The sequence below is a fragment of the Salvelinus fontinalis genome, chromosome 15 (assembly GCF_029448725.1).
Source record: "Salvelinus fontinalis isolate EN_2023a chromosome 15, ASM2944872v1, whole genome shotgun sequence".
Taxonomy (NCBI): Eukaryota; Metazoa; Chordata; class Actinopteri; order Salmoniformes; family Salmonidae; genus Salvelinus; species Salvelinus fontinalis.
In genome coordinates this window covers 41,968,948-41,993,349 of record NC_074679.1, presented here as the reverse complement: position 1 = coordinate 41,993,349, position 24,402 = coordinate 41,968,948, and the positions used below count along the sequence as shown (strand labels likewise).

General features: G+C 41.5%; 1 long non-coding RNA gene across 1 annotated transcript; it reads left to right on the top strand.

Moving 5' to 3' along the window:
* Window positions 1–1,590: 1,590 nt before the first annotated feature.
* Window positions 1,591–23,967, top strand: LOC129812000 (uncharacterized). Its single transcript, XR_008752969.1, has 2 exons — window positions 1,591–2,869; window positions 5,908–23,967. It is a non-coding gene; the product is annotated as an uncharacterized LOC129812000 (long non-coding RNA).
* Window positions 23,968–24,402: the final 435 nt, after the last annotated feature.

Below are 24,402 nucleotides of genomic sequence, written 5' to 3'. Positions count from 1 at the left end.
TGGGTGGTGCGAACAAAGGATCCGCTTCGGGGGAAGTCATATTCCTGATCGTAATGCTGGTAATACGTGTGAGTTATCACCGTTCTGATACCCAATAGTTCTTCCCGGCTGTATGTAATAACATTTTCTGGGCTAACAGTGTAAAGAAATAATACATAAAAAAAAATTATACTGCAAAGTTTCCTAAGAACTAGAAGCAAAGCAGCCTTCTCTGTCGGCGCCATCTTAGAACACCACTGACTCTTTTGAATAGTAACCAAGACCGGCGGGTGCGAGTCGGAAACTGGTCATAGCTAGAGTTTGTAGATGGAGATTTTTCGACCATCTCCACTCTGCTAGAGAAGGGCCTAAACATTGCATGGATTTTTCTCCTCAAACTCCACAGGGGATGTGTGGTGAGGGATGCAATGGGAAATAATTTTCATTTAGGTTTTTGTTATTTTAGATTTTGCACCTAGATGTTCAGGGTTTGAATGTTCTTTGTTACTGGGGTTCCAATATCATCTTGATGTACAAAAATAACGCAACATATGACTATTGACATTAAGTTTGTGTCCCTAAATGTGAATGGTTTGAACAATGCTATTAATAGAAGTAAGGTTATTGCAAAAATAAAAAAGGAGAAAGCACAGGCCATATTCCTCTCAGAAACATCATGACGGTTTGCGTCACTGCCTGGTATGGCAACTGCTCGGCCTCCGACCGCAAGGCACTACTGAGGGTAGTGCGTACGGCCCAGTACATAAATGGGGCCAAGCTTCCTGCCATCCAGGACCTCTATAACAGGAGGTGTCAGAGGAAGGCCCTAAAAATTGTCAAAGACTCCAGCCACCCTAGTCATAGACTGTTCTCTCTGCTACTGCACGGCAAGCGGTACCGGAGCGCTAAATCTAGGTCCAAGAGTCTTCTAAACAGCTTCTACCCCCAAGCCATAAGACTCCTGAACATCTAATCAAAAGGCTGCCCAGACTATTTGCCTTGCCCCCCCATTATACGCTGCTGCTATTCACTGCTATTATCTATGCATAATCACTTTAATAACTCTACCTACATGTACATATTACCTCAATACCGGTTCCCCCGCACATTGACTCTGTACCAGTACCCCCTGTATATAGCCCAGCTATTGTTATTTACTGCTGCTTGTTATTTTATCTCTTACTTTTTGGGAGGGTATTTTCTTAAAACTGCATTGTTGGTTAATGGCTTGTAAGTAAGCATTTCACTGTAATACCTGTTGTATTCGGCACAAGTGACAAAAAACAATTTGATTTGAGAGAGACAGAGTATCTGCCTATGTTTTGACGCACACCACCACTGACATATTGTCAGTCCCGTGCCTTTTCGTAACCAGGAATACTGTCTGTACCAGCAGTCCCAGAGCTTTGACATAGGAACCACTGGGATTGCCTGTTTCTGGAGACGGAGGATATTTCCTCCCTCAAAACGGGCACTGAGGCCTCAGGAACAGTCGACGTGATGATACGGGAGAAGCGTGGGTGACAAACAACAAATGAGCCTGTACCCTGACGTCACTGTTCGCATGATCCAGGGTGACACTAAGCATTGCGCGCCATTGGTCGGAGCAGACAGCAAGACTCCCTGGGAGTGGGCTGGAAGAGATAGGTTCTTCTTCCATTTCAACCACTCTTGACAACCGTGTGTCTGCACATGGAGAAGGAACACTTTTCATCAAACTCACATACGGAAGACACACTTTTAACACCCGTGGGCACTGTGGAACTTGGTTGAGTGTGCTAAGGTTTGCTTAAAGACCGGTCTACTCTGGGTACACGGGTTCCGGTGATCAGTGACGTACCCTAATTGGTCATGCCACTTGGGGGTACTGTTGTCATAACAAGCTTTATCTGGTTAGGCGGTAAGATGCGTTCTGGCACACAGTGCTGGACCGCACCAATAAAAAAATAGACCCAGGGGAAAAAATGCAGTTATGGAGATTACCTTACCAACCGGTCATACGTACTAGCGCAAAGAGCATTGTAACCTAGCTGGAAATGTGACAGACAGCTCTGAAAAACGGACCTCTTCTGTTGTAACAGATAGGGGCGATTCGTAATTTAATCTAATTCCCAGGAATGAATAGCGTTGTGCTGGAGACAGACAGCTCATTTCGGGGCTCATATGAACCATGTGTGGGATAATAGCGTGGTCGTGTCCTACCCTGCTCATTCCCTCGACTCCGCTAGCAACAACTAATCACCGAAAGAGCCCATGACCATGGCCGCAAGAAGATGTTTCGGGGTGGTGATGCAGCAGAGATTTTTCTCCGCTCTGCTGACGAGTATTTGTCTCCATTAATAAAGGAGCATACAGTTTTGCAGCACCCCCAGCACTGTGGCTATGCCCATAACCTGTATCACTAGACACCTCATAGGGGACTAGTGAGCTGCAGACAGTAATCAGCAATGAATCCCAGTAATAAGACACCTATACGGGAGGGGCGCCCCCTTGAAGACAGTGACGAAACTGGTCACTCTCACTCTGGAAGATTGATATACCCCTTGAACACGGTGGAACGTGGGGTAACAGAGGGGGCAGCATTAAACATGGACAAGCTTCCAACGTACGCTGTGCTTCCGTGAGACTGTATAGCCTGCATGAAGGGGTCTCTGGCAATGGCTGATGTAGTACCCCGTTTGCCAAATGTGGGAGCACTGCTGTTTGTCACCGTAATGTTTTTGCGGAGGGGTGTACTGGTCACTCAGACCCGTGCCAAGGACCGACGCTCCGGGGGTTACCCCAATCAAGTGCTCGGGGGGCTGCTTCTTCATTGGAGGTGCAGGCAAACGCCCTCCAACTCCATGAACTGGAAATAGGAATAGGGTTACATAACACAGAGGGAAATCTAGTAAGTATCACTCACTGGAAGTTAAGCATGCTAGCCGACATTAGCCAGGAGGCTTTTTAGCATACACTTGGCTAGCTAGCCTCTTTGACCACAGCATGGCCCATTTTAGAATAACCAAGTGACCTAACACTATGCATATCGAACAAGAGAGCTACCCCAGCAACTACACCGTGGGGAGGCAGGAATAGCTAATAATAGCTAGCGCGCCTCTGCGAGTTACCCAACCTGGCTAGCATGCTATGCAGCACTCATTTAGCTAGCCCAGTTTTGAAAATGCCATCAACTGTAGGTTTGTTCATTTAGCTGATAAGATATGCTTATAAGTCCCGTGCCATTATGTTATATTATATGATTTTATAGTAAGAACAATATAATTGACCTTAGCTGACTAAAATAGGATATTTTTTTCCCATTCCGGAGCAAGTGCGCATATGAAGTGGCTATGTTCAGCATAAAAGTCATCATTTGAAACAGGTCTTATATGCTAGATTTAGATTTATTTGGCAACTTTAGTTGTGAATGATACAAACAGAATGTTTTAGAAATTAAAACATATAGGGGCTGCATGATGCGACTCTAGGCTGTTGATGATTTTGAGAAAGTCACAAAATATTATGTTTACACCCGCTTCCCCTCTGTCAGCAGTGTATTCTTTATTACGCACACCTGCCACCATCGTTACGCGCACCTGCGCTTCATGAGACTCACCTGTACTCCATCACCTTCCTGATTACCTCCCCTATATCTGTCACTCCCTTTGGTTCTTTCCCCAGGCATTATTGTTCCTGTTCCTGTGTTTCTTGTCTGTACGCTACTTGTGTTTCTTATGTTTCATTCATTCATGTATTTATTTAATTCACTCCCTGTACTTGCATCCCGATTCTTAACATACACGTTACACAAAAAAAGCTTGCGCTCTGTTCCTAGTCTCAGGCTGCACAGCTTTCATCAAGTGATCATATTTTCACCCATCAGACTATTCTCAATTGAATCTTGTCTTTACTATGTGAAATTAGTTTTGATTTCGACTGGCTCATTATCAAATGGGCAGGAACAGTAGCAGGGGAAAAAGACATGTAATCTGTATGCACTTGAATAGTGAATGGAGGCTGCCTGCTTTCCCACCGGTCCCATTTTTTTAATGATGCCTGGTAGGCTACTTCGGTTTTATAGCGGAGCTGTGCTTAATATGAGCGGCACTCAACAAACACTGTTTGAGGAGCTTGCTTTCACGCAACAGCTGATGCCCTATTTCGCCCAAACTGTATGCCATGGGCTCTCCAACCCTGTTCCTGCAGCTACCCAGTGCTAAAATTGGGAAACCATGTGAAATCTGTTTGGTAACATCAATGGTAACATGTTCTCGCAATTAAACATTTAACTAAACTGTTGACAGCTACTCTGCATGCTCGAGAAAGCAATAAAGAAGGAGCGAGAGGAGGAGATGAAACACATGGTTGTGAGATATTCTGTGTCGCTAAAGGTAATGTGCCACCCAATTATTATGATGATATTTAAAAAATCAAATACAAATTCACTGTAATTATAGGCTAACTGTAAGCCTCCCTGCACAACCAATGAACCAACAGCATCGCCTAGGGCTATACGTTCTCTCCCAGACTCACGTATAAAATGTTTGGAGCGTAGCGTAAGGTTACCAGTCCATCCAGTATGCATAATAATACAGTACACACTCAAAGGCGATTACTCAAATTTGATACATTTTGGAGTATAGGCTAGAGACCAATTATGTACCAAAGACATCTTAATTCGGTTTTGTTTTAAGTTTTTCTGCCTGTGTAATATGTGGTAGGCTATGTATTGTTTAAGGCACAATCATCATTTGTATATATTTTTTTTCGGGGGGCTTGGGCTCATAAGTCTATGCGTATGCAAAATCTCTATGTGTATAGGTGTTTTGAATTAATCATCACCTTAGAAAGCTGTCCATTTCTTTGTAGAAAAATGAATCCATGATTTTGTCACTTCCAGGTTAGACTACTGCAATGCTCTCCGTTCTGGCTACCCGGATAAAGCACTAAATAAACTTAAATTGGTGCTAAACACAGCTGCTAGAAACTTGACTAGAACCAAAGAAATAATAATTTGATCATATTACTCCAGTGCTAGCCTCTCTACACTGGCTTCCTGTTAAGGCTAGGGCTGATTTAAAGGTTTTACTGCTAACCTACAAAGCATTACATGGGTTTGCTCCTACCTATCTTTCCGATTTGGTCCTGCCGTACATACCTACACGTACGCTATGGTCACAAGACGCAGGCCTCCTTACTGTCCCTAGAATTTCTAAGCAAACAGCTGGAGGCAGGGCTTTCTCCTATAGAGCTCCATTTTTATGGAATGGTCTGCCTATCCATGTGAGAGACGGTCTCAACCTTTAAGTCTTTATTGAAGACTCATCTCTTCAGTAGGTCCTATGATTGAGTGTAGTCTGGCCTAGGAGTGTGAAGGTGAACGGAAAGGCACTGGAGCAACGAACTTGCTGTCTCTGCCTGTCCGGTTCCCCTCTCTCCACTGGGATTCTCTGCCTCAAACCCTATTACAGGGGCTGAGTCACTGGCTTACTGGTGCTCTTCCATGCCGTCCCTAGAAGGGGTGTGTCACTTGAGTGGGTTGAGTCACTGACATGATCTTCCTGTCCGGGTTGGCGCCCCCCCTTGGGTTCGTGTCGTGGGGGAGATCTTTGTGGGCTATACTTGGCCTTGTCTCAGGATGGTAAATTGGTGGTTGAAGATATCCCTCTAGTGGTGTGGGGGCTGTGCTTTGACAAAGTGGGTGGGGTTATATCCTGCCTGTTTGGCCCTGTCCGGGGGTATCATCGGATGGGGCCACAGTGTCTCCCAACCCCTCCTGTCTCAGCCTCCAGTATTTAAGCTGTAATAGTTTGTGTCGGGGGGCTAGGTTCAGTCTGTTATATCTGGAGTATTTCCCCTGTCTTATCTGGTGTCCTGTGTGAATTTAAGTATGCTCTCTCTAATTCGCTCTCTCTAATTCTCTCTTTCTCTTTCTTTCTCTCGGAGGACCTGAGCCTTAGGACCATGCCTCAGGACTACCTGGCCTGATGACTCCTTGCTGTCCCCAGTCCACCTGGTCGTGCTGCTGCTCCAGTTTCAACTGCGGCTATGGAGGTGCACAGCAGGTGTGGTAGAGATACTCTGAATGATCGGCTATGAAAAACCAACTGACATTTACTCCTGAGGTGCTGACCTGTTGCACCCTCTACAACCACTGTGATTATCATTATCCATTATCATCTATGAACATTTGCACATCTTGGCCATGTTCTGTTATAATCTCCACCCAGCACAGCCAGAAGAGGACTGGCCACCCCTCATAGCCTGGTTCTTCCTATGTTCCGGCCTTTCTAGGGAGTTTTTCCTAGCCACCGTGCTTCTACACCGGCATTGCTTGCTGTTTGGGGTTTTAGGCTGGGTTTCTGTACAGCACTTTGTGACATCAGCTGATGTAAGAAGGGCTTTAAAAAATACATTTGATTGTGTTAGGTTTTGAAACATCATCCACAATGACCATGTTTTACACTCAGTTTCAACCTGGTGTTGAACTTTTGTCAAATTGATCATCATAGTGAGGTGAGTTTTAAAAGCAGGATACTGTTTTCATGATAAGTCTTTGATGTGATTGTTGATTGCATTTGCATTGGTGTCAGAGGGTGTCAGAGTTGTTAGAGGGACAATAGAGCCCCGAGTACCAGGCCATTAGGACATGATGGTCATTAGCAAGTTGGGGTGGCAGGTAGCCTAGTGGTTAGAGCGTTGGGCCAGTTGCCAGAAAGTTGCTGGATCGAACCCCTGAATTGACAAGGTAAAAATATGTTGATCTGCCCCTGAACAAGACTGTTCCGGTAGGTAGTAGGCTGTCATTCTAAATAAGATTTTTTTCATAACTGACTTGCCTTGTTAAATAAAGGTGAAATAAATACAGATAAATAAAAAAATTATAATAATACTACCATAGCATGTCCAGAGTGCATAAAAGGAGATTACCATGACTCAAAGGTCACGTGGAATTTTACTGTAGTCATGACTCATGACAGCTGGTGTGGTGGTAACAGCCCTAGCTGTGGATCCCTTACAAAAAAGATTGCAGTATAACTGCAGTACACTTTTGTATAACTGAAAATACTGCATCCAAAATACCTTTTTTTACTGCAGTAATTTTGCAATGTATGCAGTTACAGTGCAGTACAACTGCAGTTCAACTACAGTACACTGCAGTTATTCTGAAATCACTGCATCCAAAATGCCACTGTCGACTGCAGTTACCGCACTTTCAAAACGGCAATCTTTTTTGTAAAGAATGCAAGGACTGACCATCCATGAGCTCAAAATGATAGTTTTAACTATGTTTTGAAGCTATACAGTGTTTGTTTACAATCACATTATTTACAAACAATGGTGTGCAATAAGCTTATAGTTTGGGTCTGCTGGGGCACAACAATTACACTAAGGCATAGTCATTCATTTCAAGCGTTAACTGGTGATAACAGGCACCCACATTGGCGGTTTTTACTGCCTTGGAGCCTTCAAATAGGTAAGCAGCTGCTCTTTTGATTGCTTGGAAACCATCCCGCCCCACTCATGTTAGAAGTTCAGAACGAGAAAGTGTAGGCTAGATACAAATAATTACCCAAATTGAATATCATTAAACAAAATAATGAGGATTAATAGAGGTGTAGATTACATCTCACATTCCAGTGTTCGAATTTGTTAACAAGGCTGCATGGGATTTCTCTTAATGCGACTCCGTGCCGCCAATGGCAATGTCTGCTTTAGGTATAATGCCGGGAGCCACTTCAATCCGATTGCCCCTTTTCGGCTATGCACCTTTTTAAAGCAATGTTCCTGCGTTCGCGGAGACCGCATTCACAGTATTTAAATGATCTTTAAATGTCAAGTGCGCTATTAAGCAGATCTAGCGTAGATCGAAATGAATCCCAGCCTAAACTCAAGTCGAGTTATATTCTTCAAGAATCAATGGCTAAAATATATAATTCATTCCAAAAATGTATGCACCAATCACAGACTGACCCTTTAATCATGGCTTGGGTCCAGCTATTTGATACAGCATTCCAGATACCATGAGGTGTGCTATTATATATGAATTCAATATCTTTCTCTTCCGCCCCCTGTGGATGTTTAGGGTAACTACACCTAACACGTGTTCAGCTTTGTTGGACAGTTAACAAGACAGCACCATCCACCTCAACCGCTGTAGTATGCAAGTAGTTTCCCCAGATTCATTACTTCCAGTGGTTAGCTGATTCAGAATAAAGATAGAAAAGCTATAATTCATTCATGAGGTGGATGGATCTTATGTAAACATACCTGTTCATTCCACTGGTTATTCCAGCAGGGACACGTGATATTGTCACCATCCATGCAACATTACTGTCATTCAGTTTGACAGAATGTAGTCCGTTTCTCGGTGTGTCAAACTGAGTGTCAAAGTCATGATACATATCTGACCTGGACATATTTGGATTCTCACTGACAGAATGTGTCAAAATGTGTCTCATTCTCTCACTACATTTCTTGTTTTTTCCATTTTCACAGGCTTTTATTCAACGAGTGAGGGAGCTCACCCTTAACGACAAGGGGTGAAAAGGGGTCACATAAAAAAAAATCTGAAGCCCTACAGGGCTTTGTGATATATTTACCAGTGTGGCGCTCTGAAGAATTAAACAAATTAAGGACAAGGGACTTGTGACTTGGGGAGAAAAGGCATTGCGCAAAACACCAGAATAATTATCACTGTGAATCATTGCAATGTTTGTTTGTTTGTCAATTAATCCTGTAAGGTATGGGTTGCCAACTGGCTATTTGACACGGAAATAGTGTTTTTTATGTTAATTAAAGTCTCAGAAATAAAGATTTACATGTATTCTTAAAGGGGTACAAACGCTTGTCACTTTAGTATGTTATATGGCCAGTATACCACACCCAAGGGCTGTTCTCATGCATGATCTAATGCGGAGTGCCTGAATACAGCCCTTAGCCGTGGTATATTGGAAATATACCACAAACCCGAGGTGCCTTATTGCTATTACAAACTGCCTGAATATAAACAGTGTAGTTATTCCCTCCGCAAGGCAATCAAAAAAGCGAAATGCCGGTACAGGGACAAGGTGGAGACGCAACGGCTCCAACACAAGACGCTTCCAGACAAACTAAACACCTTCTTTGCCCGCTTTGAGAATAATACAGTGCCACCGTTGTGGCTCCCTAACAAAGTCTGCGCCCCCCCCCCCTCCTCCTCCTCAGTGGCTGACATGAGTAAAACATTTAAACATGTTAACCCTTGCAAGGCTGCTGGTCCAGACGGCATCCCTAGCCGTGTCCTCAGAGCATGCCCAGACCAAAATATGACGCAATTACCATTGCCATTGCACTGCACACTGCTCCATCCCATCTGGACAGAAGTAATACCTACAGTTGAAGTCGGAAGTTTACATACACTTAGGTTGGAATCATTAACTTGTTTTTCAACCACTCCACAAATTTCTTATTAACAAACTATAGTTTTGGCAAGTCGGTTAGGATATCTACTTTGTGCATTTATAATTCACTATATCACAATTCCAGTGGGTCAGAAGTTTACATACACTAAGTTGACTGTGCCTTTAAACAACTTGGAAAATTACAGAAAATTATGTCATGGCTTTAGAAGCTTCTGATAGGCTAATTGACATAATTTGAGTCAATTGGAGATAACTTGTGGATCTATTTCAAGGCCTACCTTAAAACACAGTGCCTCTTTGCTTGACATCATGTGAAAATCAAAAGAAATCAGCCAAGACCTCAGAAAAATAATTGTAGTCCTCCACAGGTCTGGTTCATCCTTGGGAGCAATTTCCAAACACCTGAAAGCACCACGTTCATCTGTCCAAACAATAGTGCGGAAGTATAAACACCATGGGACCACGCAGATGTCACACCGCTCAGGAAGGAGACGCGTTGTCTCCTAGAGATGAACGTACTTTGGTGCAAAAAGTGCAATCAATCCCAGAACAACCACAAAGGACCTTGTGAAGATGCTGGAGGAAACTGGTACAAAAAGTATCTATAGGAAAACAAGTCCTGTATTGACATAACCTGAAAGGCCGCTCAGCAAGGAAGAAGCCACTGCTCCAAAACCACCATAAAAAAGCCAGACTACGGTTTGCAACTGCCCAGAGAAATGTCCTCTGGTCTGATGAAATATAAATTGAACTGTTTGGCCATTTTGACCATCGTTATGTTGGGAGGAAAAAGGGGGAGGCTTGCAAGCCGAAGAACTCCATCCCAACCGTGAAGCACGGGGGTGGAAGCATCATGTTGTGGGGGTGCTATGCTGCAGGAAGGACTGGTGCACTTCACAAAATAGATGGCATCATGAGGTAGGAAAAATGTGGATATATTGAAGAAACATCTCAAGACATCAGTCAGGAAGTTAAAGCTTGGTTGCAAATGGGTCTTCCAAATGGACAATGACCCCAAACATACTTCCAAAGTTGTGGCAAAATGGCTTAAGGACAACATATTGGAGTGGCCATCACAAAGCCCTGACCTCATTTCTATGGAACATTTGTGGGCAGAACTGAAAAGTTTGTGCGAGCAAGGAGGCCTACAAACCTCACTTACACCAGCTCTGTCAGGAGGAATGGGCCAGAATTCACCCAACTTATTGTGGGAAGCTTGTGGAAGGCTACCATGAATGTTTGATCCAAGATAAACCATTTAAAGGCAATGCTACCAAATACTAATTGAGTGTATGTAAACTTCTGACCCACTGGGGATGTGAGAAAAGAAATCAAATCTGAAATAAATCACTCTACTATTATTCTGACATTTCACATTCTTAAAATAAAGTGGTGATCCTAACTGACCTAAGACGGTATTTTTACTGAGTTTAAATGTATTTGGCTCAGGTGTATGTACACTTCCAACTTCAACTGTATGTAATACCTACAGCTCAGCATTCAACACCATTGTACCCTCCAAGCTCATCATCAAGCTGGAGGCCCTGGGTCTCAACCCCTCCCTGTGCAACTGGGTCCTGGACTTTCTGACGTGCTCCCTCTGCTGTTTCCTGAAGTCCACGATCATCTCCTTTCTTTTGTTGACGTTGAGTGAGAGGTTATTTTCCTGACACCCTACTCCGAGTGCCCTCACCTCCTCCCTGTAGGCTGCCTTGTCATCGTTGGTAATCAAGCCTACTACTGTTGTGTCGTCTGCAAACTTAATGATTGAGTTGGAGGCATGCTTGGCCATGCAGTCATGGGTGAACAGGGAGTACAGGAGAGGGCTGAGCACGCACCCTCGTGGGGCCACAGTGTTGAGGATCAGCGCAGTCGAGGTGATGTTTCCTACCTTCACCACCTGGGTGCGGCCCGCCAGGAAGTCCAGGATCCAGTTGCACAGGACGTGGTTCAGACCCATGGCCTTGAGCTCTGTAATTTTGCCAAAAAGTTCCCAAATGGCCCACCCAGTAAAGGAAACACACCCTGTTTGAAATATCCTGTTTTCCTGTGGGTTTTTTTAGGAGTTTTTCTGTAGATTTGTCTGATTTTCACTCTCAAAATCACACTTTTTTTAATAGACAAAAATACAAAAATGTGATGTCTAAGTCCACAACAATGCTGAAACCACATCAATCTGATCGGGTGGCCCAGTCAGGGCTTGGCTTCCCTGTGTCCACCTAGGCCCATCCATGTCTACGCCCCTGATGCAAACAGCCCATGATGACAATTGCACATCACAAATAGCCTACTAACCAACACTTCGACTGAACTTTTTCAAAAACTGGTTTGCATACCCATTGTTGCTTTAGTTAGCATTTACCAGCAGATATAAGTTGAAACATCTTTCCTACCGTACCGGCTACCGATGTCATTCTTCTGTGAGCTGTTCCATGCCAAAACCAGTTGAGAGCTGCACACTCTTGCTGCTGCTGAAACTAGGCTGTGTGCGGTGCGCATGTGAATATATTTCACGTGCTTTGCGATTGTGTAGGCTACTTTGTACATGAGTTCTCTCTTGTACTACATAATTGATAAGTTGTATACATCAGTAGGGATTAAGGTGTATTGGTAATGACCACTGAAAAAAAAGTATGTATACGGTTTATATCTGTTGTATGCCCTCCACTACACCACTAGTCCGTTATTGTGTGACAGGTTTGTGATTCGGAAAGGACCAGTGCACTCATATAGGAGAGTGCACTTCTTGTAAAACACAAAGGCCTATAGGTTCGGCACTGGGAAAACATGTCTATAATAGATGAGGCCGTTAAGATATTAATGGTTCAAGAAAGAAGTATATATTTGGCCTGGCGAAGCGGTTTTATGCGCTGACTGAATGGATTTTATAATAGTGAGTTTTCTACGCCACTGGTCTCGGGAAGAAATTATGAGTCCTTACTGTTCGAGACCGAGTCAAGACCCAGTACAAATGTATCTGACACAAGACCGAGTCACTCTATGTGTACTTCAACACTGGTCGTAAGTCTGAAGCTAGCTAGCCAGGTAGCGAGATGGTCATATCTTATGAAATTGTTTTCTAGCTAGCTATCAAGGTTCAAACTTTGTTGTCTCTTGCTAGCTAGGTAGCATGACAAATTACTAGTTAGACATTTTACAACTTCAGGTGTGTTCTTAAACTTGGTACTCATCTCGGATCCGGGAGCACCCTCATCAGTAAAAAAGCTGACTAGCATAGCCTAGCATAGCGCCACAAGTAAATACTAGCATCTAAATATCATGAAATCAAAAGTCCAAGACTCCAGATGAAAGATACACATCTTGTGAATCCAGCCATCATTTCCGATTTTTAAAATGTTTTACAGCGAAAACACAATATGTATTTCTATTAGCTAACCACGATAGCAAAAGACCCAACTGCATATTTTCATCATTTTTTTACTGCATAGGTAGCTATCACAAATTCGATCAAATAAAGATATAAATAGTCACTAACCAAGAAACAACTTCATCAGATGACAGTCTTATAACAGATTTATTGTATAGCATATGTTTTGTTCGGAAAATGTGCATATTTCAGGTATAAATCATAGTTTTACATTGCAGCCACCATCACAAATCTCACCAAAGCAGCTAGAATAACTACAGAGACCAACGTGAAATACCTAAATACTCATCATAAAACATTTATGAAAAATACATGGTGTACAGCAAATGAAAGACAAACATCTTGTGAATCCAGCCAATATTTCAGATTTTTTAAGTGTTTTACAGCGAAAACACAATATAGCATTATATTAGCTTACTACAATATCCAACCACACAACAGCATTGATTCAAGGCAATGGTAGCGATAGCGACAAAACCAGCAAAAGATATTAATTATTTCACTAACCTTCATAAACTTCATCAGATGACAGTCCTATAACATCATATTACACAATACATATATGGTTTGTTCGAAAATGTGCATATTTAGCGGTACAATTCGTGGTTGAACAATGTGAATACGTAGCCAAACTGCACAAAATTATCCGGATATTTTTCTGATACTCACCTAATCCTAATCAAATAACTAATCATAAACTTTACTAAAAAATACAGGTTGGACAGCAAATGAAAGATACACTAGTTCTTAATGCAACCGCTGTGTTAGATTTTAAAAAATAACTTTAGTACGACATACAGCTTACGTTATAGCGAGACAGCGCCCAAAATCAGCGCCCAAATTACGACGACACATTTTCGATAGAAATACGAAATAACATCATAAATGGTTCCTACTTTTGATGATCTTCCATCAGAATTTTGTACAAGGGGTCCTTTGTCCAGAATAATCGTTGTTTGGTTGTAGAATGCCCTCTTCATCTGTAGACTTTGCAGCCAACGCTAGCCATGTGGCGCAGCAGTGTCCAAATCACCATAACGCAAGACAAAGAAATTCCAGAAAATCGCAATAAACTGATATAAGCTGATATAAGTCGGTTTAAAATAACTAGTTTATGATGTTTTCAACACATATATCAAATAAAATCAGAGCCGGATATATCTAACGTCTATAACGAAAGCTTTTCAGAACGCCATCCTGAGCTCCCTCTCGCGCCAAGCTGAACGGTGAAAAGACTAGACCCACTGTTCCAAGAGCTCTTGTTCGGCCTCAGATAGAGCTATACACCCCATTCCAATTCTCACTGCCTACTGACATCTAGTGGAAGGCGTATGCAGTGCATGTAGACCCATAGATTTCATGCAAATTAATAGGCTGACCCTGGAACAGAGCCCCCGATTTCAGATTTTTCAGTTCCTGACAGGAAGTTTGCTGCAAAATGAGTTTGATGTTTTGATGTTTGATGTTTTACTCACAGATATAATTCAAACGGTTTTAGAAACTAGAGAGTGTTTTCTATCCAATAGTAATAATAATATGCATATTGTACGAGCAAGAATTGAGTACGAGGCAGTTTAATTTGGGAACGATTTTTTACAAAGTGAAAACAGCGTCCCCCCCTATTGAGAAAAGGTTAAATTCATTTCTGGAGTACCAGAGTTCGCTCGTAAATTCAGAGCATTGTCAGATTGTCCGTTTAGAAATTCAGAGCGTTTCGCTCCCGGAGCGCACACTGGACGGTTGATTTGAGCGTTCTGACCTTACAACGGCAGTAAAGCACCCAAGCTAACGTTGGGTAGCTTGCTAGCTACTTCCAGACACAAATGAGAGTGACCATTCTGACCATTTTACTCGCCCTAGCAGAGCTTGTTTGGCAGTTTTCATGTTATCCAGAGTGATGGTGACTAACTGTGTTGCTGGCAACAATTTAATTACGCTTTTTTGCTGACGTTAATTGACATCGACCATATTCAACTGGTGTTGAGTGCTCGTAAATTCAATATTCTGCGCTCTGGGACACTGAGACGAGAGTGCTCTGAAATCGGAGTTGATAGCGAAGGCGAATTTACAAAAGCATCTGAATGTCCATTGAGAACGCACAACGACTATACCATTTAGTTCAGCTAAGAATGACGGGACTAATCAAGTCAATAAACGTGGGGTAGTTAGTTAGATAGCCTATAGTTAATATAATGGCCATGTTGATGTATACGTAGCCATCTAATGTTAGGTAACTAGCTAACATACCGGTACATACTGCTGTAATGATATATGTGGTTTGTAAGGACAGCGTAGCTAACAAATTGTCAGCCAACATAACGTGTAAGGTAAGGTAAATTTGAAAAGAAATTACTTCATTACATTGCTGAACATTTTCTTAACATTTGTCCTAATCAGTTAAACCAATGAATTTGTATTTGCTATCGTTGGTTTTCGGCTGCATATTTTCTGCCATTTTCTAAAGATCTGTAAACGATGTGAAGCCACACGCATTTCCTGAAGAATTTCATCATGGGCCCTAAAGTACGGAAATATTGTCTTCTGCGTGTATACTTCATATTTTGGCTAATTTAGTACGATATCCAGAAAATTTTGGCATACTAACTATATCCATAATATGACCAATAAGAATACTATAATATTATGGTGTTTCTATTCCGAGAAAAACTAAAAACTAAACCCTCAGGGTTTCCGTTAGGATGGAATGGAAAATATTGTGCTGTACAATGTGATGGTCGGTAGTAGGCTACAGCATTAGAGGATTTAGGATTCTAAATGATCTAAGGGGCATAACATTTCCACACCCTAATTGTAGTGTAACCAATACTCATTTCGCCTATGGTAGGCCTACAGTGTATCTAAAAATATTATTTTCAATGACATGACTCTCCACCAATAATTACATTTGGTTGGGGGATTGGAGGATTCCAATGTCTTTCTGAAGAAATTGTTTGTCCTTTCCTAGGCCACGCATGTTTACACCGGCTGCTGATAACTCGACGTCTAGGAGGTATCACTTCTTTAGTGAAGAAGAGTTCAAAGTTCATACCAAGTTGCCATACTATAAGCTCCTGCTATATTCTGGCTGGTATCGTCGAAATTCATCCTTCCAGCGTGGTGATCGTCACCTCCACGTTGAAATTCGCCCTTCTAAACGTATGGACATCAGTCTTCACGTCATCGGGAACACAATGTTAATTTCGTTAGGTTTAAGTCGTTCAACCATTCACAACCAGAGCTCACGCTGAGGTTGGCTTAGTTCTGTAGTTGATATTGACTTTCGTCAATGGGCTTTTGTAGTGGGGGAGAGAATGGCGTGTTTCCTAGTTCACAACCAATGCCTGTTCTCTTGGGCGGGGCCACTGAGTGAGCATAGTTCACTTGTGAAAACAATTCTCTCATTTCGAAGCTAAAATTACATTTAATCTTTTCACAAATAGTTTCATATTTAAACATTTAAATTGCACAACAATTCCATGTGAATCTGATAACTAGAATGTGTAGACTTCCCAAGATACACTTTATGTCATCCTATCATCAGTAATAATGTCTCAGACGACAACTGGTCTGACGTCATATTCTTTAAGTACCGGATACTTTCAACTGGTTGGATTACCCTCCATAAATACATTTCCCCCTTTTTCTCTCCACTCTACATAATGGACTCTTGGAAAGCCCTTTGTGAACATAGAGAGAGTATTTTAACATCAAAAGGTTGGGGAAAAGAACAATCTTTAGGTCATAAACCTCCCGCAACAGGGCAACATCATGACATTGGAGGATTGGAGGATATTTCTCTTATTCAGTGATATTTATTCCCATAGTAATTCGTTATGGATCCATAGATAAATAAACATCGGCATTTTGAAAGAGTATTTTTATCATCATTTTATTAATGAAAGCATAAAGATGCCATTATTAGTTACATTGTTTTAGTTTGAACGTGCAGACGCACTAAGAACAGAACAGCTGGAACGTTTCCCTAGTCAGAGCCATTATTAGTGCAATGACCCTTAAATATTTTGGAGATGATTTCGTTTTCGAATAACGTAAAATGAGCGAGAAAAAGGCCATTCTTGAACATGGGGTGAGACGTTGTTACTAATTTGTAAATAAAGCCAGTTTGATATTTAGAATGATTTATTTCCGTTTTTTTTATAAAGCACTACTGAAGTCGTGCACAATTATCAGTTTCTATTTAGGTTTATGTCGCCCATTCATTGTCAGCTAGAGACACAGTAGGACCCAAAAGCATAATTGGTGCTCTAACTCCTCCTTGTGCCGGTCTGGAGCAATGAAGTGGTGACTGCAGGGTACCATACTAAACCACAAATTACCTCTAAGTCCTGCGGTGTAAGCTTGCAACTTTTAAAGTAGGAACCACTGTACATACTCAATTCACATCACAGATAGCACGGTAGGTGTCACTCCCTGGCCATAGAGAGGTTTTTATTCTCTATTTTGGTTAGGCCAGGGTGTGACTAGGGTGGGCCTTCTAGTTCCTTTATTTCTATGTTGGTGTGGTTCCCAATCAGGGGCAGCTGTCTATCGTTGCCTCTGATTGGGGATCATATATAAGTTGTCCTTTTTCGTTTGGGTTTTGTGGGTAGTTGTTTTCTGTTTAGTGTCTGCACCTGACAGGACTGTTTCGGTTTTCCCTCTTTGTTATTTTGTTCGAGTCTTTTGAGTAATACATTTATCATGAACACTTACCACGCTGCGCTTTGGTCCACTCATTCCGACAAGAGCCGTTACTACCCACACAGTTAGTGTGGGTAGTATGAGTATTTGAACACAGCTCGTCTCAAAAACTCACTCAGGAAACAACCACACACGGTAAACAATTCAAGCTTCTGCAAAGGAGCTCAGAAAACCTATTTTAACAGGGACAGAATTATTAAATAATAAGACACACCTGAGTCCAGTAAAAGTCTCTAGGGTGGTCTCTGTCGGCCTCTGGTGCCAGGAAGAACCATGACAGGGAGGATGGAACTCCTTCTCTCAAATTTCCTGTAGATCTTCATTAAAATCTCTCAAACCCAAATATTTCTCTGCTGCTACAACTACCACATCTATCTTCTGTGATTTTCGCTCCATCAGTGCAGTGCAGTTGATCACCATGGCTATAAATGCAACCTTACTAAAACTCATCCTCTCTGGCTTGCTCTCTTCACGCCTACTCACTGGGGGCCTCCCAGTCGACTCACTCAACCTTGAGCTATCCTTTACTCTCTTCACTGCCTCAGAATAGGACACTTTCTGCCCCACTTGAACACTGGCTACCTTAACATGTCTCTATCTCACAGGGCACATTGGATCCCCAGCTGCATTTTTATTCATTTTATTTTTTCACCTTTATTTAAACAGGTAGGCTAGTTGAGAACAAGATCTCATTTACAACTGCGACCTGGCCAAGATAAAGCAAAGCAGTGCAACACAAACGACAACACAGAGTTACACATGGAATAAACAAACATACAGTCAATAATACAATAGAAGAAGTCTACACACAGTGTGTGCAAATGAGGTAGGATAACGGAGGTAGGTCCCGTGTGGCTCAGTTGGTAGAGCATGGCACTTGCAACGCCAGGGTTGTGGGTTCGATTCCCACGGGGGGCCAGTACAAAAAAGTATGAATGTATGTACTTGTAAGTCGCTCTGGATAAGAGCGTCTGCTAAATGACTTAAATGTAAATGACTTAAATGTAAGGCAATAAATAGGCCATAATGGTGAAATAGTTACAATATAGCAATTACACACTGGAGTGATATATGTGCAGAAGATGAGTGTACAAGTAGAGATACTGGGGTGCAAAGGAGCAAAAATAAATAAAATTGATAACAGTCTGGGGATGAGGTAGTTGGATGGGCTAATTACAGGTGGGCTATGTACAGGTATGTGCAAATTAATTACTTAAAAATCATAGAATGTGATTTTCTGGATTTTTTTAGATTGGAAAGATAGAGATAGATTCCGTCTCTCACAGTTGAAGTACCTATGATAAAAATTACAGACTTCTACATGCTTTGTAGAAGTAGGAAAACCTGCAAAATCAGCAGTGTATCAAATACTTGTTCTCCCCACTGTAGGTCTGTAGCAGTTTGGGTCTAGAGTGTCTCCTCCTTTGAAGAGGGGGATGATCGTGGCAGCTTTCCAATCTATGGGAATCTCAGACGATACGAGAGGTTGAACAGGCTAGTAATAGGGGTTGCAACAATTTCAGCAGATCATTTTAGAAAGAGAGGGTCCAGATTGTCTAGCCAGGCTGATTTTTTAAATCTTTATTTATTAACTAGGCAAGTCAGTTAAGAACAAATTCTTATTTTCAATGACAGCCTAGGAACAGTGGGTTAACTGCCTTGTTCAGGGGCAGAACGGCAGATTTGTACCTTGTCAGCTCGGGGATTTGAACTTATAACCTTTCAATTACTAGCCCAACACTCTAACCACTAGGCTACCCTGGCGCCCCAGATTTTGCAGCTCTTTCAGAACATCAGCTATCTGGATTTGGATGAAGGAGAAGTGGGGGAGGTTTGGGCGAGTTGCTGTGGGGAGCGCAGGGCTGTTGACCGGGGTAGGGGTAGCCTGGTGGAAAGCATGGCCAGCCGTAGAAAAATGCTCATTGAAATTCTCAATTATTGTGGATTAATCGGTAGTGACAGTGTTTCCTAGCCTCAGTGCAGTGGGCAGCTGGGAGGAGGTGCTCTTATTCTCGATGAACTTTACAGTGTCCCAGAACTTTTTGAGTTTGTACTACAGGATGCACATTTCTGTTTGAAAAAGCTAGCCTTATGCTTTCCTAACTGCCTTTGAATATTGGTTCCTAACTTCCCTGAAAAGTTGCATATCACGGGGGCTATTCGATGCTAATGCAGAACGCCACAGGATGTTTTTGTGCTGGTCAAGGGCAGACAGATCTGGAGTGAACCAAGGGCTATATCTATTCCTGGTTCTACATTTTTTGAATGGAGCATGCTTGTTTATGATGGTGAAGAAGGCACTTTTAAAGAATAACCAGGCATCCTCTACTGCCCGGATGGGGGCCAACAACGCAAAATGGGAGGAACTCTGTGTGCGGGAGACCTTCACCTCCTACTTCCTTGAAGAGGGTGCTGTTCCCGGGCAACACCTTGTGCCATAGACTACACTATGCACAAACAAAGACTCTTTTAAGAGCCATCCACATTGCAATAAGAGTATTCTTCCATTTACTTAGCTATGTCAACTGCAGTTATTCAATTCCCAGTTTCTCTCCGTTTGAAATTCTACTCTCTGGTGAGGGCCTGTTCAGGTAAGGGTGATACCTGCTCATAAACAAAACAGGCTATTTTAAGAGTCACCCATATTGAAAAAATGTAGAACAGTTAGACACCCTACAACACAAACACTTGTGTATCAATGTGATGGATGGATTGTGTTGAGCAGTAAGCAGGCTCAGATGTATAACTGTGGCTCCTTCCATCTTCAAAGAATAGACAAAAGGACCGACCATGGAGAATAGTTTATATTCATGTTACTACGCTATATTGTTTGTCTATGCATGTTTTTCAGTAGAAAGTATTCTGCAGCCACTCAGTGTGGACACCAGGTGAGGCCACACACACACACACACAGATTCCTGTTGAACACTGTCTCTTTAACTACCTAATTTTCTCAATAACAGTCTCCCTAACTCACTTCATCCCTCTCCCCCCTTCTCCCTAAATCCTCTTGGTCAGGTATTAAACTCTTACCCTACAAGGTCCAGAGCCTGCTGGTTTTCTGTTCTACCTGACAATACATCGCACCCACATGATGTCCCAGTTCTAAATCAGTCCCTGATTAGAGGGGAACAATGAAAAAACGCAGTGGAACTGGCTTCATGGTCCAGAGTTGTGTTTGAGGGCTGTAGGTTATATCAGCTGTGCTGGTGAACCCCTCCCGCTTCTGAAATGCCTGACAAATAGAGGGCACAGCATGATCAGATGTGAGAGGTCACTTGGTCGCAGGGTTGCCAGATCTATAAAAAAATTCTAGCCCAATGACTAATTCAAACCCACCCACAAGACCTAAAAACTAGCAAAAGGAGTTGCCACATTTAGCTAAAAAAAACTTTTTCCATAACGTTATCGAGCGAATTAAGAAGGAATCTCGATTTAAATTCTAAGGTCCAAAGAAGCAAAATTAGTTTTTCTATCAAAATCATAATTCTTGCGAGCTAATGTGACTAGTAAAGGAATTTGATTATGTCGCAAGAGAAAAGATAATTCACCCTTATTAGATGCAGGTAGCCTATAGCCCCCTACATCTAATTTCAGATAGCCTAAAATAGCCTTGGGCAAGATGTAAAATAAACAATTTGGCAGCTTACTTAGTAGATTTTTATTACAACATGAACGGCGAGGCGATTTTGAGGTAAAAAGTTCTTCCGTTTCCCAATTGCCTGCTGGAATAGGCTACTGTGGATAGGATCGTAATTTAAATCACTGCATCAAATATTAAAATATGGATATGAACTGAATAGGCCTATGCTTGTCAACAACAGCCAGGTTGTTTTTTTTTTACCAGTAACCTAGTCTGACTGACTGTTCCCTTCAGTCGAACGCATTCTAACAACAGCTAAACTGTGACCATGATCAGAATTGATAACTTCCAATTTCATTAACTAACATGGCCATTAATAATTGCATAATAACATTAAGGCTACAAGAACAATAAACTGAAGTTGTAGGCTATTTATTAAATATGTTTGCCAGCTCCAGATAGGCTGCTACACAAGTGGAACAAATTGATTTGCAATGACTCCAGTGATATCGTGATTTCAACATATTTCTTGTATAAAATGGTTGCCTACATAGGCAGAGAAATGAATAGGTTGATTGATGGCCAACAGATGCAAATGTATTATTCTTCACATTTAATGTCAGTTTAATTGTGGACTTTTCCCCATAACAGAAGCATGCGAGGAAGTTGGATAACTTCCATTTTAAATTTCTACTCGCTTGACATGGTTTTCCATAAGCAAAGTGGACATTAGAATGCAGTTTAAACCACCTCTGAGCTATCTAATGCACTCTAGAGCGCCAGAAGTTATTTTCCTGTGCTTTGTCATCATTATCTTTTTTATGCACATCAGTTCTAATGGATGGGTTACACCTACATGGATCAACTCTTAAACTGGGTTAAATCAAAGTTTATCTATTCGTCTTGTTGCACCAATTGTTAAACCTAGTTTTAAATAAAATCCTTCCTCTAATCTAAGTTAATTTTTCTCTTTAAACCTGGATTAATTATAAATCTGTTGCTAAAAAATATATAATAATTGAATATAAACTTAGATTGGCGATTAATTATAAACTGCCATTTGAGGTGGTTTAACTGATGCAATGGCAGCATATCTCCTGTGGAGAGAACAAAACGACAGAGTTCCTCCGAGACTAGATAGTAATTTGAGACTAGTTGAATCCTGTTGAGTTTTATGATAACGATGAGTTTTCAAGGAGATGATGCTTCTCCAAGCACTGTAATGCAACTGGAAAGAAAGGTTGGACTAACCATTAAGCATGGGAGTGATAGGAACAAGGCTGTAACCCCACTACTGCAGCTCCTGGTGGCCCTACGGTTCTACGCAACTGGAAATTTCCAGATGGTGGAAGGGGACCTTTTTGAACTCCACAAGTCCACCGTCTGCAGGATTGTAGCCAGAGTCTCCAGTGCTATTGCTGGTCTGAAGGAATCAGTACATATGGTACAATCCTACAGAGGAAACAGCAGCTGGATTTGACAGGAGAGCTATATTCCCAGGTGTACTAGAGGCAATAGACTGTACACACATTCCTATTACCAACCCTAGTGGCGAGAATGGAGAACTATTCCGTAATCGGAAAGGTTGCTGCTCAATCAACGTGCAGGCAGTCTGCGATGACAAAGGTAAGCTCACCAACATCGTAGCTAGATGGCCAGGATCCACCCATGACACCAGAATATTTGACAATAGTCGTTTGTGTGCAAGGGGGGCATATAAAGGCCACCTACTAGGTGACAATGGATATGCCTGTCGTGGGTACCGCTTTTAAACCCCCAGACACCTGAAGAGACACAAACCACCAATCTCACACTCAATTTGTGCAAATATGTACTCAGAGTATTTCAGCAGATTTTGTGAATTTTTTGTGTGGCTTAAATCGAGTGAAAATACACATTTGTGTGTGATTTACTTCGTAGGAAAAGACTGTTTTTGTGCAACTTCATTCTTAGCAAAAAATAAGTAAAATGGTGGCAAACGGAACAATCTTTTAAAACGTATTAAAGCAATGCATGATGGGCAATTTATTTTATTTTACCGTTATTTTACCAGGTAAGTTGACTGAGAACACGTTCTCATTTGCAGCAACGACCTGGGGAATAGTTACAGGGGAGAGGAGGGGGATGAATGAGCCAATTGTAAACTGGGGATTATTAGGTGACCATGATGGTTTGAGGGCCAGATTGGGAATTTAGCAATTGGCAATGGTGCTCTACACTGCCTTTTTTTTGTGTCCCACATTTATTTATATAAAAAAGCAAACGTGATAACAACCCAATATTGTTAATCAACCAGGTTGTCACCTAAATAATTTTATATAATAGTGGCCTTACCTTATTTTTTAAAATGTATTCATGCCAATACTGTTTTCTATGCTTGTTTTCACTTATACTTTGGGATACTGGTGTACTTTTCGTGTAGGCAACAGTAGGCCTTCATAATGCATTTCATATTTCGTGTACATTACACCATTTCTTTCATAATGCATTTTATACAAGTCTATGTTGAATTTTATGAGGGTTGCCAGATTGAAGAAAAAATACATATTTTTTTTTGTGTTATTGATGATGGAATTTGATTGGGGAATGACGATACGTTTTCATGGTGGGAATGGAATGGTTTCATGGTTTTCATGGTGGGAATTATAATACACACGCACACATACACTTACACACATATACACACACACCTTGTTTGTACTCATGTTATCGCCAACTCTTCAGTTTCTTTGAATAATTTTTTATATAATACTTGTATGCAGTTGTCATGTATTCATGTTTCAATAATGATTAACATGGTTAAAAAGTCGTAAATCTCGGCTTGATTTAGCTTTTGGTATATTTGCCATTTTTATACATATTCTGTATTCCACTGAAGAAAGAAGTAATAAACACACTACTGTAAATAAATGGTGTTATAAAACGGAAAATTCTCTCCGTAAATAAATGGTGAGAAATGCTCAATCTGAAGCCATTCAGCTTTGGGTTTCGCAGTCCTATAATAATGATACCAGTTATATCACCTTAAAAGGGTTTATTTACAACCTATGGGATATAAAATGTTGGGAATAGTGGTATAGGAGATCCTGAAATGAATTAATTACCCTAACCATAAGCTATGTTCAATGTCAGCAGCAATTTCCAGTGAAAAATGCTCAGTCTGAAAGCCATTCGGCTATGGGTTTCACAGCCATATAACAATGATACAAGTTATATCACCTTACATTTTTTAAATATACAACCTATGGGGTAAAACATGTTGGGCAAGTGGTATAGGAGAGTCTGACATATAACCCCTAACTTTAGTTCGGTCTTCGCCAATGAGATCCAAGAGGGGCCTAGCTTCGTCCTTCATGAATGGGAAA